Source organism: Lolium rigidum, chromosome 4, assembly GCF_022539505.1.
Source record: "Lolium rigidum isolate FL_2022 chromosome 4, APGP_CSIRO_Lrig_0.1, whole genome shotgun sequence".
NCBI classification, from domain to species: Eukaryota; Viridiplantae; Streptophyta; class Magnoliopsida; order Poales; family Poaceae; genus Lolium; species Lolium rigidum.
The window spans coordinates 138,456,747-138,475,167 of record NC_061511.1 but is presented as its reverse complement, the minus strand read 5'-3'; the positions used below and the strand labels follow the sequence as shown (position 1 = coordinate 138,475,167).

General features: G+C 42.8%; 1 long non-coding RNA gene across 1 annotated transcript; it reads right to left on the bottom strand.

Moving 5' to 3' along the window:
• Positions 1–3,494: 3,494 nt before the first annotated feature.
• LOC124705783 lies at positions 3,495–5,328 on the bottom strand. Its single transcript, XR_007004162.1, has 3 exons — positions 5,042–5,328; positions 3,856–3,978; positions 3,495–3,563 (listed from the first exon to the last, which is right to left on the bottom strand). It is a non-coding gene; the product is annotated as an uncharacterized LOC124705783 (long non-coding RNA).
• Positions 5,329–18,421: the final 13,093 nt, after the last annotated feature.

The following is an 18,421-nucleotide window of genomic DNA, read 5'->3' as shown; positions in this document are numbered from 1 at the left end:
GGCGGAAGCAAAAACTCTCACAGGCCCCCTCGCAGGTCCCCTTCACCACTGATACGTCTCCGACGTATCGATAATTTCTTATGTTCCATGCCACATTATTGATGATATCTACATGTTTTATACACATTATATGTCGTATTTATGCATTTTCCGGCACTAACCTATTAACGAGATGCCGAAGAGCCAGTTGCTGTTTTCTGTTGTTTTTGATTTCAGAAATCCTAGTAAAAAAATATTCTCGGAATTGGACGAAATCAACGCCCAGGGTCCTATTTTTGCACGAAGCTTCCAGAAGACCGAAGGGGAAAGGAAGTGGGGCCACGAGGCGCCGACACAACAGGGCGGCGCGGCCCAAGCCCTGGCCGCGCCGGCCTGTCGTGTGGGGCCCTCGTGTGGCCCCCCGCGTTGCCCTTCCGCCTACTTAAAGTCTTCATCGCGAAACCCCCAGTACCGAGAGCCACGATACGGAAAACCTTACTGAGACGCCGCCGCCGCCCAATCCCATCTCGGGGGATTCTGGAGATCACCTCCGGCACCCTGCCGGAGAGGGGATTCATCTCCCGGAGGACTCTTCACCGCCATGGTCGCCTCCGGAGTGATGAGTGAGTAGTTCACCCCTGGACTATGGGTCCATAGCAGTAGCTAGATGGTTGTCTTCTCCTCATGTGCTTCATTGTCGGATGTTGTGAGCTGCCTAACATGATCAAGATCATCTATCTGTAATTCTATATGTTGTGTTTGTCGGGATCCGATGGATAGAGAATACTATGTTATGTTGATTATCAATCTATTACCTATGTGTTGTTGATCTTGCATGCTCTCCGTTATTAGTAGAGGCTCTGGCCAAGTTTTTGCTCTTAACTCCAAGAGGGAGTATTTATGCTCGATAGTGGGTTCATGCCTCCATTAAATCTGGGACGAGTGACGTAAAGTTCTAAGGTTGTGGATGTGTTGTTGCCACTAGGGATAAAACATTGATGCTATGTCCGAGGATGTAGTTATTGATTACATTACGCACCATACTTAATGCAATTGTCCGTTGTTTGCAACTTAATACTGGAAGGGGTTCGGATGATAACCTGCAGGTGGACTTTTTAGGCATAGATGCATGCTGGATAGCGGTCTATGTACTTTGTCGTAATGCCCAATTAAATCTCACAATATTCATCATATCATGTATGTGCATTGTTATGCTCTCTTTATTTGTCAATTGCTCGATCGTAATTTGTTCACCCAACATGCTATCTTATGGGAGAGACACCTCTAGTGAACTGTGGACCCCGGTCCATTCTTTTACATCGAATACAATCTACTGCAATACTTGTTTTACTGTTTTCTGCAAACAATCATCATCCACACTATACATCTAATCCTTTGTTACAGCAAGTCGGTGAGATTGACAACCTCACTGTTTCATTGGGGCAAAGTACTTTGGTTGTGTTGTGCAGGTTCCACGTTGGCGCCGGAATCTCTGGTGTTGCGCCGCACTACATCCCGCCGCCATCAACCTTCAACGTGCTTCTTGGCTCCTCCTGGTTCGATAAACCTTGGTTTCTTTCTGAGGGAAAGCTTGCTGCTGTGCGCATCATACCTTCCTCTTGGGGTTCCCAACGAACGTGTGAGTTACACGCCATCAAGCATATTTTCTGGCGCCGTTGCCGGGGAGATCAAGACACGCTGCAAGGGGAGTCTCCACAATCCAATCTCTTTACTTTATTTTTGTCTTGCTTTATTTTATTTACTACTTTGTTTGCTGCACTTATATCAAAACACAAAAAAATTAGTTGCTAGCATTACTTTATTTACTGTCTTGCACTCTATATCAAAAACACAAAAAAATTATTTTACTTGCATTTACTTTATCTAGTTTGCTTTATTTACTACTGCTAAAATAGCTACCCCTGAAAATACTAAGTTGTGTGACTTCACAACCACAAACAATAATGATTTCTTAGGCACACCTATTGCTCCACATGCTACTACAGCAGAATTCTTTGAAATTAAACCTGCTTTACTGAATCTTGTTATGCGAGAGCAATTTTCTGGTGTTAGTTCTGATGATGCTGCTGCCCATCTCAATAATTTTGTTGAATTGTGTGAAATGCAAAAGTATAAAGATGTAGATGGTGATATTATAAAATTAAAATTGTTTCCTTTCTCCTTAAGAGGAAGAGCTAAAGATTGGTTGCTATCTCTCGCCTAGAAATAGTATTGATTCATGGACTAAATGCAAGGATGCTTTTATTGGTAGATATTATCCCCCGCTAAAATTATATCTTTGAGAAGTAGCATAATGAATTTTAAACAATTGGATAATGAGCATGTTGCACAAGCTTGGGAAACAATGAAATCTTTGGTTAAAAATTGCCCAACCCATGGACTGACTACTTGGATGATCATACAAACCTTTTATGCAGGACTGAATTTTTCTTCGCGGAACCTATTGGATTCAGCTGCTGGAGGTACCTTTATGTCCATCACTCTTGGTGAAGCAACAAAGCTCCTTGATAATATGATGATTAATTACTCTGAATGACACACAGAAAGAGCTCCACAAGGTAAGAAGGTAAATTCTGTCGAAGAAACCTCTTCCTTGAGTGATAAGATTGATGCTATTATGTCTATGCTTGTGAATGATAGGACTAATGTTGATCCTAATAATGTTCCATTAGCTTCATTGGTTGCCCAAGAAGAACATGTTGATGTAAACTTCATTAAAAATAATAATTTCAACAACAATGCTTATCGGAACAATTCTAGTAATAACTATAGGCCATATCCTTATAATAATGGTAACGGTTATGCTAATTCTTATGGGAATTCTTACAACAATAATAGGAACACACCCCCTGGACTTGAAGCTATGCTTAAAGAATTTATTAGTACACAAACTGCTTTTAATAAATCTGTTGAGGAAAAGCTCAATAAAATTGATATTCTCGCTTCTAAGGTTGATAGTCTTGCCTCTGATGTTGATCTTTTGAAATCGAAAGTTATGCCTAATAAGGATATTGAAAATAAAAAATTTACTACAGCAAATGCCATCCAAGTTAGAATTAATGAGAATATAAGATTGATGGCCGAATTGCATGCTAGGTGGGAAAGAGAAGAAAATGAAAAACTAGCTAAAAAGAATAATGTAGCTAAAGTTTGGACTATTACCACCACTCGTAATGTTAACTAGATTTTGATGTGCGCCTTGGCGCACGGACCCGTAAAGATTGTGTCAATATTTATTTTATATACATTTGGAAACATCAGCAAGTACTAAATAAAAATTGAATAATTATCCATTTCAAAAATTATTAGTTGACGAAGAGGAGCAAAAGAACACAACATATCATATGTCTTGTATGAGTCGGTAGGCGTGTAGGACTGCAGGAAAGCAACTGCATACTTCAAAAACACCTGCAATCCAGAAACAAAATCATAATGATGGATACATTCCAGGGAAAATTCCTTACCAATTCTAAATCGCGCGTAAAACAGGGCTGACCTTGCCAGTTCCAGGAACAGGGTCACAGCGGGGATGGGTCATGGAATCACAGCTTGCACCAGGTTAGCTGTTCCAAGTTTATCAGTTAGAACATGCACACGAAAAAAAGAAAACATTAGATTTGTCCAATCAAATCCAATTGAAAAAAATGATAGTCTCTGAAGGTTAGGCCGCATTGCGAGTTCTGCATGTGGTCAGATTATAAATGGCTGGGCAATAGTACTATGCAACACTATAAAACATACATAAATAAAGAAAACACAAGAGAAAACCCGTTAAGTAGCTGAGCAAAAGGCAAATCACGTAGGTAAATCAGAGTATGCATAGAGCTCAGAAAACAAGGGCTGCCTGATGTTCACCTTATTTGTGTGCTTCTAGCGTCATATCTTCCAGTATGTTATTGTGCTCTCGTCTCTAAGGTCATCTGGTGAGAGTTGTACCACCTTTGTCGGTAGGGCACCGACTTCGTACACGAGTGTCAGCTAAGAAATCAAACAGCGTCAGAAATTGGCAGGCTATAAACTGATTGTTTTCTTTATAAGAGCATGTATTTGAGGACTAAAATGAGTTCACACCTTATGCAGCTAAAACCAAGAGGTTAGCAGTATAGTTTTCCTGTTGCAGTAATAAATATGCTCTCTACATTTATATAGCAAATGGCTTTAATTGTTAAGATTTACAAGAAAGCTCTACAATCTTCTTTCTACAGGGAATACTGGAAGGGAACAGCAGGTTCGCGAGAGCGCCTGAATATATTAATCATTGAAATGCACATATGGAAAAACTATTTTGCAGGTATTTGATTGTTGTCGTTAAGGCCTAGAAAGAAGCATTCAATTGAACTTATATACCATACCAATAATGTAGTAGAAATGTACTACTGTAGTGAGTCTTATCCGCCACATAAGATGCTCATCGGAGCAATTCATATCAAGAGGATGGTTGTGTCTGCTGATATTTATGTGTACAGAGTACTTGCAGAATAACAGACACTATATGGTAGATGTGAGAAACACCATCTAATACGAACTTAAGATAAAAAAAAATAGGAACTTAAAAAGTAGGAATCCGAGTGGCACCACGACCAATCCTCCCGAGAGCTTCCTTGGTAGGGAACAGCGGGTTAGCAAGAGCGCCTAAATAAGACCACACGGTTCACTAAAATCTTAATTTTCATAGGATAACAATTATGAGAAAAGCTAGTCGCGAGGGAAAATGGACACCAAATCAGGAACCATAATAATTGAATTCAGAAGAATCTATATAGATAATATGTGATGGAAACTTCCTTGTAAAATTAATTTGTTCCCAATATAAATTTTAGAACCGAGATCAATATTTATATCATCTCGTTTGGCGAAGCTAGGAATTCAATTGTTGGGATCCATGTACCAGCTACTTGATGCATAGAAATAGCCTGTCCTAATTACCATACACTGTAGCAGCACCAATTGTGTGCTACAATTCAACCGAGCCCAACCCCATCGTTCTAAGATTAGGTAGCAGTTGGCCGGCTAAGGAGAATATAGAGTAACACCTTCTCACCTTCTCTGTAGAAGGCCAGGGGTGAGGGGATCGAACGAATCAATTCTCCACTATAGCTAGCTGCTGGGCACATCTTCTCATCACTGTATCATCTCTCCACCGAAACCTGAGCTCCTGCACCGTGGCTCTGACCTAGGAGACCTAGCATGACAAAACAAGGAGAGGAAAGGGAGAGATTACCTCAAATAAAAAGAACAAACAATAGAAGCAAAAAACTATAAACTATGCTATCAATTTCTTATATATATAACCACACCCCTCATATGCTTCGACAACTATGTAGAGAACCAAACACGGTTTGAGTGCATCGGATGAAAATTAAAGCTTATGCTTTAAAATCACCACTTTTTGAAGGGATTTAAAATCACCACTTTAGTTCTTTCAACATGAACTTCATGTCAAATACTAAGAAAATCATGAGGAGAATACTTACTATAAGCAGAATCTATATGCCAAGTAAAATTCATTACCTGTTGCAGATTTGGTAAGCACATCTGCAAAGCTACAATTCACTAAGGTCAATTTTCAATAATACATGAAGGGAAAATCACTACAATGTGGACTTCATAGTCAAGCCATCCGAGAAATGCTCCAACACGTGCGAATCGGTGGCATCTCTCCTTGGCTCTGTTTACTTGTCTCTCTTCAATAAACATATATGAAATTAGACCACTGACTTCAAATCTGACAAATGATTTCAGAAAATAGCAAGACCTTATGAAATAAACACATTCAGATATAACATCGGACAAAAGTCTGAATGTTCACAAAATTAACAGAAACATGAGCTTCAAAACAATCCAACACAAACATATTTTCCCTAGAGTTTACTCATATATTATCGATGATACCATGCATGGACTGGTCACAAAATAGAGCTAAATTTCAGAAATAAACGAATTAGTATGTAGACAACAAAGCACACGAATAAATTCATTTCCCATGCATCCTACTTGGATTTTTTTCTCATCACCTCGGGCATACATAACAAATAATCTGGCATGCACAATACAACAGAACCGTCCGATAAAAATAACAAAAGAGAATATCTGGCATGCACAATGAAGGATCACAGAAGATACAAAAGCAACAGTTATGAAGTTTTGAGCTGCATACTTATTAAATTGGTTGACTTGTACTGTAAAATCTGGCACTTGGTCCCATAATGTTTGCTATAGAAAACTGTCCCAGTTCATTTACTTAACATTTGCTTTTCCAACTGGAAGAGTTTCTTAAAACTATGAAAGGCTACTAAAAGAATTGAAACGGTGATTTGATCAGATTCTTTACTTCCAAAGGATGTGGTTTTTATTGCAACGGGGATCTTCAGGCCACCACAAATATCCGCATCGGATCTTGGCTTCGAGTACTCTGTGACCAAAACCGCTTAAAGCCAAGATCCGATGCATGGATAAAATGATGGTCTAAGAACAGTAATCCTACAACAGAATATGGTGACTTACACAGTGGTACTACTACTGTTAATTGTTACTTACAGAAACACACTGAAACTTGATAGCCAGGTTAAGAAAAACTCTACAGTAAAAGCAGTGCTAAATTTGGCAATGCCTTATTACTACATATTACAGAGCAAGCTTCAGGTCCAAAAGCAACACTAACAACATCTTGTTGGTTCAAAAGCATGGACATATTGCTTGCGGGTTCAGATACACTTTGAATTCAAAAATATGCAATAAACTGCTTGTAAAGAATGTCATAGAGATAGATGTGCGCCTTGGCGCACGATCCCGTGAAGTTCGCGCCGATTTAAACTTTATGCAGTAAAAATCATGTGGAAAATGTTAAAACGTTTTTGGGCATTGTCAAATCACATGAGCTCTCCTCTGTTGGAACTTGGAAGCGAGACCTACAATCGGTAAATTCCGATTTACCAGGTGGCTCCATGAGCTCCCCTCTATATTATACCACTATAAATTATGTTATGTAGAGGTTCTTTTGATTTTCACACCTGATGGACATTCAGCAAGTTTCCGTTAGCTTTCTAGCGCGAATTTAGATGCTTAGCTAACAAACCATTGCTGAATAGGTTTCCTCATGTCCCTGGAATATACAATCATGAGCAGATAGATGCATGGAAAAAGATAGTGAATGTTGTTCATGCAAAAGGAAGCCAACCATAGCTTTCTGAAACAGAGGGTTCATCTGCTGAATAAAGAATATTATCTAATGAAAAATTTATAGTGAGGTTTTCTCATGAGTTTCCCTTCTCTTTTATTAAGGTTAAATGTAGCAAAGATTGAAATGCAAAATGCAAAAAAGAAATGAAAGATCCTAAACAGGAAAGCTAAGGGTATCTTTCTAATGAAAATTGATGTAGAGAAGTTGCAAGGTCATTTATATAGACGATTGGCAATGCAAACTGAACATTGAATCATATAGCATAAAAATGATAATTCTAAAAGCTTTCCTCACAAAAAGAGATGTGCTAGCAATTCTAGGTGAAAGTAGAGGAGCAAGTGAACAAAGAAATGAATCAAAACGTGCCCATGGAAGCTGGTTCATAGTAAAGTAATTAAACGAACTGTGCCTGTTCCTTGTGGGGGTAATCCGTCTGAATTCACATGTCCAATTGAGCAGTAATAAACTACATCGATAAAAATACAAATAATTGTTCCACCACATTTCAAAAACTTCAGCTGCATTATGCACGACCACAAGAATTCAGCCACTCACACTAATCAAAATTTAAGCAGTGTGCTTTGAAACATAGGACCAGGAATTAAGAGGCTTTGTAACCAAGCTAGATTGCATACCATTAATAATCCAAGTTCTGCTGCTGCAGTTAATTAAGCGCCACGAGCACCGGTGGCACGTACCTCCAAAATCATCTTCATCAAGAATTTAAGAACTCCAACACTTCAAACGTAGGCAAGACATAAGAAGTGCTTCAGGAAAAAAAATCACCATAAGACCGGAAGGGTCGACAAAATACAGAGAAGTCCTTCTAAGTGGGAGAGTAAAATGACAGTTGCTACAGGTACATCGCTGTATAAAGATGGGAAAATGAGTATTATATGCAGTATCTCCACTCACCCATGTATAAAGAAGTCCTTCTAAGTGGTGCTTTTGAAGCTGAATCATCTGAGGATCGATAGAAAAAGAGGGTGTTAAAGAGGCAAAATATAGACAACATGTACAGTTAAAGAAGCATATCACGTTCTATGTCGCTCTAGAAGACAAAATTTTTTGCAGTGCCAGCCAATAGACTATAAGAAAGTGCAACGTACTTTCTTTATCCAGTTCAAAAAACAAAAAAGTATATTAAATCATTTAATTGGTTATTTAGCTAAACAGAACAGCGAATAAAAATATCTAACGATGTCTGCAAAATAACTTCAAATAGTATAAGATGTTGCATGTGAAGTATCTTTTGTCTTTTTAGTTTCCTGTGATCAAAAGCAGGCACTGGAACAAAGTAAATCTACATATACCTATGTAGCACACCAAGAAAAATAAGAGATCCCTTAACTGACACAATATACCATAAAAAATATGTATACCAGGCATCAAATTTTCTATATCTATAACTAACTAAAGAATCATTTCAAAGTAAGAATGGTTGAAACTTGAAAACCTGACCAACAAAAAAAATATGTATAACTAAAAGCATAAGAGCATAGTGCCGATTCATGTAAAGAAATATATCGGCGTCTAAGTAAGCAGTTCTATTTAAAAATGAAGAAAAGTTTAGAAACTAAACATATTCATTTGATTTCTCTTGTATAGAAGACCAGAAAGTCTGCAGCACGTTGTCGCTTGGTTCCGGCGACTCAAAGAAGAAAACCCCTCTCAGCTTCTTGGCCTAGAAGCTACACAAACCCTCAATCTTCAACATGACCAGGAGTATACAGGCCTACATGGGTATACCAACAAATATATGAAAAGACAACTTGCACGGGCATAACAACAAACAGTTGGCAGGCAACAAACTGAAAGGGAGGTGACCACGAGAGTAAATCAAAATAAAAAAGGGAAAGCTCACGAGGGTGTAGGGAGAGGAGGGAGGAGGCCAGTGAGGGTTGGTGGCAGCAAGTCCATGGCTTGGCAGAGCCTCCTTCTTCTCTATGGGAAGAGGAACTGAAATTGGGAGGAAGGAACGAGAATGAAGAGCTCACCTGGGGAGATAGAACGAACAGCAACTCCGGCGATCGGCGCCATCTTGGCGATTGTACGGGCCATGCCAAAATCCGCCTCCTTCTAATCCCGTTGAAGCCAGGCCACCAGTCCTCCTTCCTCCTAGGCATCCAGCCGCCGGTGAAAAAACGAGGAACAACATGGGATTGGGGGCATATTGTTGGGGTCTGGTGGGGGAGAAGAGGCGGTGTCTTGTGCTTCTCCTGGTCAAGGATGGAGTAAGGTGATTAGGCAGACAATGGAAAGCAAAAGAGTGCTGCAAATACAGGAGCTGCATCCCATTCACCTCCGTGCTCTTGCAGGCGACGAGACGGCGCAGGGGTGGTTCGAGTGGCTTGATGTCGTCGGCCCCGTTTCTCCTCAAAATCGAGGCAGAGGCTTGCGACGCCGCCGGTGGATGGTTTGTGCGGCGCGCTCGCCGGTCTTCAGCCGCCCACCAAATACGCGCAGGATGGGCGGAGCTCCACCAGCCGCTCCTGCCACGCGCAGAATGGGGAGGAAAAGTGGAAAATCTAACCGGCAACTGACCCGCACTGATGAAGCAGAGCCTCACCTTAACCGAATCCATGGCAGATCGGCGCCATGAGGCAAGGCCGGCCACCGGCGACGAGACGGGACACGGCGGACGGCACCGGATCTGCAGCGGCGCGACGATGCGGAGGAGGCGACGATGCGAGGAGCGAGAGAACGAAGCGGAAGAGGCGGGGGAAAGTGAGGAAGATGGTCCTCCGAAGCGACAGCGCGCGTGGGTATAGTGCCCCGCACAGTGAGAGCTTGTACCGCCGGCTAATGGCGTCCCGGCACGGAGCCGCCCGCACCGACCATCGAGGGAGAAGACCAGGCTACCCCCCTATCTACCCAGGCGGGTCAGATATTTTCGGCCAGCGGCGCGAAGAGGCACCAACCAGCCACCGAGCCGTAGTGGCTGACGCGCGGGGCCGGCCGTCCGTGGAGCCCAAACGCATGCAGAGGCGGGTAGGGAGCCGCTGTTCCATATCTTTTTTCTACTGTGAGGGACAGAGTGTAAAATTACAGCGTGAGACTCTGCCAACCAGAAGCCAGACGCAGGAACGGTCAAGATCTATCGATGGAGAAAATCGTAGGGCTGAGAAGGGTTAATCTCTGTGAAGCCCCCATGGGGGGGCAGCTATTATACCTTCAGATGATTCACATGTTGCTGCACCTCCTACTATCAATGGTAAAATAATTGGTGTTGGCAATGTTACTACTCCTAGTGCAAAGCGTGCAAAATCGCCTGAAACTGCTAAAACTGCTGAAACTGCCTGTGATAAAACTGTTGAAATTTTTTCCAACATTGGGGATGATGATCCCATTGCTTTAGATTATAATGGTTTGGATTTTGATGATTGCCACATCTCTGAAGTTATAAAGTTCTTACAAAAACTTGCTAAGAGTCCTAATGCTAGTGCTACAAACTTGGCTTTCACAAAACATATTACAAATGCTCTCATAAAAGCTAGAGAAGAGAAACTAAAACTTGAAACTTATATTCCTAGGAAGCTAGAGGATGGTTGGGAGCCCATCATTAAGATGAAGGTCAATAACTTTGATTGTAATGCTTTATGTGATCTTGGTGCAAGTATTTCCGTTATGCCTAAGAAGATTTATAATATGCTTGACTTGCCACCATTGAAAAATTGTTATTTGGATGTTAATCTTGTTGATAATGCTATAAAGAAACCTTTGGGGAGAGTTGATAATGTTCGCATTACCGTTAATAATAACCTTGTCCCCGTCGATTTTGTTGTCTTGGATATTGAATGCAATGCATCTTGTCCCATTATATTGGGAAGACCTTTTCTTCGAACTCGTTGGAGCTATCATTGATATGAAGGAAGGTAATATTAAATATCAATTTCCTCTCAAGAAAGGTATGGAACACTTCCCTAGAAAGAGAATGAAGTTACCTTATGATTCTATTATTAGAACAAGTTATGATGTTGATGCTTCATCTCTCGATAACACTTGATATACACTTTCTGCGCCTAGCTGAAAGGCGTTAAAGAAAGCGCTTATGGGAGACAACCCATGTTTTTACTACAGTATTTTTGTTTTATATTTGAGTCTTGGAAGTTGTTTACTACTGTAGCAACCTCTCTTTATCTTAGTTTTGTGTTTTGTTGTGCCAAGTAAAGTCTTTGATAGTAAGGTTCATACTAGATTTGGATTACTGCGCAGAAACAGATTTCTTTGCTGTCACGAATCTGGGCCTAATTCTATGTAGGTAACTCAGAAAATTATGCCAATATACGTGAGTGATCCTCAGATATGTACGCAACTTTCATTCAATTTGGGCATTTTCATTTGAGCAAGTCTGGTGCCATTTTAAAATTCGTCTTTACGAACTGTTCTGTTTTTGACAGATTCTGCCTTTTATTTCGCATTGCCTCTTTTGCTATGTTGGATGAATATCTTTGATCCATTAATGTCCAGTAGCCTTATGCAATGTCCAGAAGTGTTAAGAATGATTATGTCACCTCTGAACATGTTAATTTTTATTGTGCACTAACCCTCTAATGAGTTGTTTCGAGTTTGGTGTGGAGGAAGTTTTCAAGGATCAAGAGAGGGAAATGATGCAATATGATCAAGGAGAGTGAAAGCTCTAAGCTTGGGGATGCCCCGGTGGTTCACCCCTGCATATTTTAAGAAGACTCAAGCGTCTAAGCTTGGGGATGCCCAAGGCATCCCCTTCTTCATCGACAACATTATCGAGGTTCCTCCCCCGAAACTATATTTTTATTCCATCACATCTTATGTACTTTGCTTGGAGCGTCGGTTTGTTTTTGTTTTTGTTTTTGTTTGAATAAAATGGATCCTAGCATTCATTGTGTGGGAGAGAGACATGCTCCGCTGTTGCATATGGACAAATATGTCCTTAGGTTGAATCTTCTTCGTTAAATTGTTATATGGTTGGACTCGGGAAATGCTACATGTAGTAATTCTAAAATGTCTTGAATAATTTGATACTTGGCAATTGATGTGCTCATGTTTAAGCTCTTGCATCATATACTTTGCACCTATTAATGAAGAAATACATAGAGCTTGCTAAAATTTGGTTTGCATATTTGGTCTCTCTAAAGTCCAGATAATTTCTAGTATTGAGTTTTGAACAACAAGGAAGACGGTGTAGAGTATTATAATGTTTACAATATGTCTTTTATGTAAGTTTTGCTGCACCGTTCATCTTTGTGTTTGTTTCAAATAACTTTGCTAGCCTAAACCTTGTATCGAGAGGGAATACTTCTCATGCATCCAAAATCCTTGAGCCAACCACTATGCCATTTGTGTCCACCATACCTACCTACTACATGGTATTTCTCCGCCATTCCAAAGTAAATTGCTTGAGTGCTATCTTTAAAATTTCCATCATTCGCCTTTAAAATATATAGCTCATGGGACAAATAGCTTAAAAACTATTGTGGTATTGAATATGTACTTATGCACTTTATCTCTTATTAAGTTGCTTGTTGTGCGATAACCATGCTTCTGGGACGCCATCAACTCTTTGTTGAATATCATGTGAGTTGCTATGCATGTCCGTCTTGTACGAAGTAAGAGAGATCTACCACTTTAATGGTTAGATCATGCATATTGTTAGAGAAGAACATTGGGCCGCTAACTAAAGCCATGAATCATGGTGGAAGTTTCAGTTTTGGACATATATCCTCAATCTCATATGAGAACACTAATTGTTGCTACATGCTTATGCATTAAAGAGGAGTCCATTATCTGTTGTCCATGTTGTCCCGGTATGGATGTCTAAGTTGAGAATAATCAAAAGCGAGAAATCCAAAATGCGAGCTTTCTCCTTAGACCTTTGTACAGGCGGCATGGAGGTACCCCTTTGTGACACTTGGTTAAAACATGTGTATTGCGATGATCCGGTAGTCCAAGCTAATTAGGACAAGGTGCGGGCACTATTAGTATACTATGCATGAGGCTTGCAACTTGTAAGATATAATTTACATAATACATGTGCTTTATTACTACCGTTGACAAAATTGTTTCATGTTTTCAAAACCAAAGCTCTAGCACAAATATAGCAATCGATGCTTTCCTCTTTGAAGGACCATTCTTTTACTTTTATGTTGAGTCAGTTCACCTATTTCTCTCCACCTCAAGAAGCAAACACTTGTGTGAACTGTGCATTGATTCCTACATACTTGCATATTGCACTTGTTATATTACTCTATGTTGACAATATCCATGAGATATACATGTTACAAGTTGAAAGCAACCGCTGAAACTTAATCTTCTTTTGTGTTGCTTCAATACCTTTACTTTGATTTATTGCTTTATGAGTTAACTCTTATGCAAGACTTATTGATGCTTGTCTTGAAGTACTATTCATGAAAAGTCTTTGCTTTATGATTCAGTTGTTTACTCATGTCATTAGCATTGTTATGATCGCTGCATTCATTACATATGCTTACAATAGTATGATCAAGGTTATGATGGCATGTCACTCCAGAAATTATCTTTGTTATCGTTTACCTTCTCGGGATGAGCAGGAACTAAGCTTGGGGATGCTGATACGTCTCCGACGTATCGATAATTTCTTATGTTCCATGCCACATTATTGATGATATCTACATGTTTTATACACATTATATGTCGTATTTATGCATTTTTCGGCACTAACCTATTAACGAGATGCCGAAGAGCCAGTTTCTGTTTTCTGCTGTTTTTGGTTTCAGAAATCCTAGTAAAGAAATATTCTCGGAATTGGACGAAATCAACGCCCAGGGTCCTATTTTTGCACGAAGGTTCCAGAAGACCGAAGGGGAAAGGAAGTGGGGCCACGAGGCGCCGACACAACAGGGCGGCGCGGCCCAAGCCTTGGCCGCGCCGGCCTGTCGTGTGGGGCCCTCGTTTGGCCCCCCGCGTTGCCCTTCCGCCTACTTAAAGTCTTCGTCGCGAAACCCCCAGTACCGAGAGCCACAATACGGAAAACCTTACTGAGACGCCGCCGCCGCCAATCCCATCTCGGGGGATTCGGAGATCACCTCCGGCACCCTGCCGGAGAGGGGATTCATCTCCCGGAGGACTCTTCACCGCCATGGTCGCCTCCGGAGTGATGAGTGAGTAGTTCACCCCTGGACTATGGGTCCATAGCAGTAGCTAGATGGTTGTCTTCTCCTCATGTGCTTCATTGTCGGATCTTGTGAGCTGCCTAACATGATCAAGATCATCTATCCGTAATTCTATATGTTGTGTTTGTCGGGATCCGATGGATAGAGAATACTATGTTATGTTGATTATCAATCTATTACCTATGTGTTGTTTATGATCTTGCATGCTCTCCGTTATTAGTAGAGGCTCGGCCAAGTTTTTGCTCTTAACTCCAAGAGGGAGTATTTATGCTCGATAGTGGGTTCATGCCTCCATTAAATGCGGGACAGTGATGAGAAAGTTCTAAGGTTGTGGATGTGCTTTTTCCACTAGGGATAAAACATTGATGCTATGTCCGAGGATGTAGTTATTGATTACATTACGCACCATACTTAATGCAATTGTCTGTTGTTTGCAACTTAATACTGGAAGGGGTTCGGATGATAACCTCAAGGTGGACTTTTTAGGCATAGATGCATGCTGGATAGCGGTCTATGTACTTTGTCGTAATGCCCAATTAAATCTCACAATATTCATCATATCATGTATGTGCATTGTTATGCTCTCTTTATTTGTCAATTGCCTGATCGTAATTTGTTCACCCAACATGCTATCTTATGGGAGAGACACCTCTAGTGAACTCGTGGACCCCGGTCCATTCTTTTACATCGAATACAATCTACTTGCAATACTTGTTTTACTCGTTATCTGCAAACAATCATCATCCACACTATACATCTAATCCTTTGTTACAACAAGCCGGTGAGATTGACAACCTCACTGTTTCGTTGGGGCAAAGTACTTTGGTTGTGTTGTGCAGGTTCCACGTTGGCGCCGGAATCTCTGGTGTTGCGCCGCACTACATCCCGCCGCCATCAACCTTCAACGTGCTTCTTGGCTCCTCCTGGTTCGATAAACCTTGGTTTCTTTCTGAGGGGAAACTTGCTGTTGTGCGCATCATACCTTCCTCTTGGGGTTCCCAACGAACGTGTGAGTTACACGCCATCAACCACCACCAAGTGGCAGAGGCGGAGGCGGTGGCCGAAGATCTCGCTCCCGCTCAAGAACCCCAGGAGGCGGCCCACGTGATGCCCGAGAACGCCTCAATGAGTACAAAACTGATTACATTGGCCCAAAGTGCTTCGGCAGGATGATTCGAGAGGAACCAAAGCCAAGGATGAACCTCGAGCTACCCGGAAACCTGAAGAATTATGATGGCACCGAAAGGCCGGATACCTGGATTGAGGATTACTATAATGTTGTAACCTTCGCCGGAGGAACCCCTAATATCGCTTGCCGCATGCTTCAGCTGTATCTTGTAGGTCCAGCCTGGATCTGGCTCAGTGACCTCGAGAAGAACTCCATCTTTTGCTGGTTTGACCTGAAGAACGCCTTCGAGAAACACTTCAGGGGCACCTACAAGAGACCTGCCACAACAAGCGACTTACAGGCATGTATCCAAAAAAGGGTGAAACATCAAGGAATTTCCTCACCCGATGGTTGGCATGCAGAAACGAGTGCGAGAACGTCGATAACCGCACAACAATGCACGCCTTCATTGGTGGCTTGCAGCGAGGAGGACTGCTGCGGCACAAGCTAACCTGCTTGGTCAATGCAAACAAGCTAACATTGGATGACATGATCACCATCGCCAGCGATCACACCGCCACCGATGACGACGCAGGCGGAGATCTAGCAGCTACAGCAATTCCCCTGCATCAGCAAAAGAAAAACCGTGATAACGGCAGCAGCAGCGGCTCCAAGCGGAAAAATCCCCCTGATGACCAAAAGAGTGGCGGATCCGACTTGATCGCCATGGCCTTCCAGCGCGGAGGCCAAGGAGGAGGAAGAGGCCGCGGCCGCGGAGGCGGAGCTGGAAGGGGCCAGCAGAGTGGTGACGAGGTCACAGCTGTCGGAACCCGCGCTCCCCAAACTTATGAAGAGTACAGAGACATGCCTTGCCTGGCCCATCTGGATCCGGCTACAGGGAAGTCCACTCACACCAACCGCAACTGCAAGTGGGTCAACGATCTCAAATCTGACCCGGAAGCAGGATACAAGCGAGCCCGGAAGCACCGCCCACGCGGCAAAGGAGGCAAGGGCAAGAACAAGGACAAGGAGGATGACAGTTCCGAGGCGATGGACGAGGACGACGCTTCGCCGGATCCCAAAACCGGATCCGCAGCTAAACCCAATCCCTTCGATAAAAAGAGTGCGGGCGCGTACCACACCTTCCATGGAACCCCAACAGTCCGTGCAAGCAAATCAGCTCTCCGGATCCTGAACGCCACAGTCCCCGTTGTGCCGTAGTATGTCAGGTGGTCGGAACTCCGTGTACGTTTGATAGAAAGGATCATCCTACTGTCATTCTGAAAGAGTGCTACGCCTTGGTTGTAAGTCCCCGTATCGATGGGTATGATTTCTCCAAGTGCCTCATGGACGGCGGAGCCAGCCTGAACATCATGTACCTGGAAACATTGGAGCGGATGAACCTTACCAAGGAACAGCTCAAGCATAGCACCACCGAATTCCATGGTGTGGTTCCGGGTAAAAAGGCAAATTCCTTGGGTAGCATCAGACTTCCCGTGGCCTTCGGCGATGCAAATAACTTCCGCCAAGAGATGATCACGTTTGAGGTCGTGCCCTTCAAAAGCTCCTACCACGTCATCTTCGGCAGGCCCACCTACCACAAGTTTCACGCAAGAGCGTGCTACATCTACAACAAGCTCAAGATTCCGGGTCCAAAAGGTATGATTACCTTATCCGGAGACTACAAGAAGGCTCATGAATGCGAGTTAGGCGAAGCCGCCTTCGCAGAGTCTGTGATATCTGGAGAGGAGCTGCAGGGCTACAGAGTCGCGGTGGATCCGACTGAGATGCAGACCACCAAGAAGTAGATCTTCGAACAGAAGACCTCGTTCAAGGCCGCGATTTTAACCAAGAAACACGACCTCATTGTAGGCGAAAGCTCTAAGCAAGTTTCAGTCGGAGCCACCATGGACCCCAAATAGGAAGACGCGCTCGTTGCGTTCCTCCGCGCTAACATGGATATCTTCGCATGGCAACCCTCTGACATGTCCGGAGTACCTAGGGAACTCGCCGAGCACTACCTCAACATAAATCCGGGGGCTAAACCGGTGAAGCAACCTATGCGATGCTTTGGAGATAAGAAACGCCACGCCATAGGAATGGAACTAGCTAAGTTACTAGAGGCAGGTTTTGTAGTAGAAGTTATCCATACTGATTGGGTCGCAAATCCCGTCCTTGTACCCAAAAAGAACACTGAAATACTAAGAATGTGCATCGATTACTCCGGCTTGAACAAGCATTGTCCGAAGGATCCGTTCCCTTTGCCGCGCATTGACCAAGTCATTGATTCGACGGCAAGGGCGGAACTTCTGTGTTTTCTTGACGCATATTCCGGGTATCATCAGATCCGGATGAAGAAGTCCGACCAAAAGGCGACCTCGTTCATCACCCCCTTTGGCACTTACTGCTATGTCACCATGCCCTTTGGTTTGAAAAATGCAGGTGCCACCTACCAACGTACGATGCAGCGGTGCTTGAAGGACCAAATTGGCCGGAACGTGCACGCTTACGCCGACGACATCGCGGTCATGACCCGGAAAGGATCCGACTTGATCAGCGACCTCACAGAAACCTTTGAGAATCTCCGTCGGTACAAGATGATGTTGAATCCGCTGAAGTGCGTCTTTGGCGTGCCAGCCGGAAAACTCCTTGGCTTCATCGTCTCTCACAGAGGCATTGAGGTTAACCCGGAAAAAATCAAGGCAATCCTGTGTATCAAAAGGCCAACTTGTCTCAAAGATGTGCAACGACTAACGGGTTGCGTTGCAGCAATCAGTAGGTTTGTTAGCCGTCTTGGCGAGAAGGCGTTACCTTTGTACAAGCTGTTGAAGAAAACAGACAAATTTGTCTAGGACGACGCAGAAGATGCAGCGCTTAAAGGATTGAAGGAAATACTCACCTCTCCACCTATCTTAGCAGCTCCAGAAGAATCAGAGCCCATGCTCCTATACCTGGCAGCTACCAACAAAGTCGTCAGTCTCGTTATCGTGGTAGAGCGAAAGG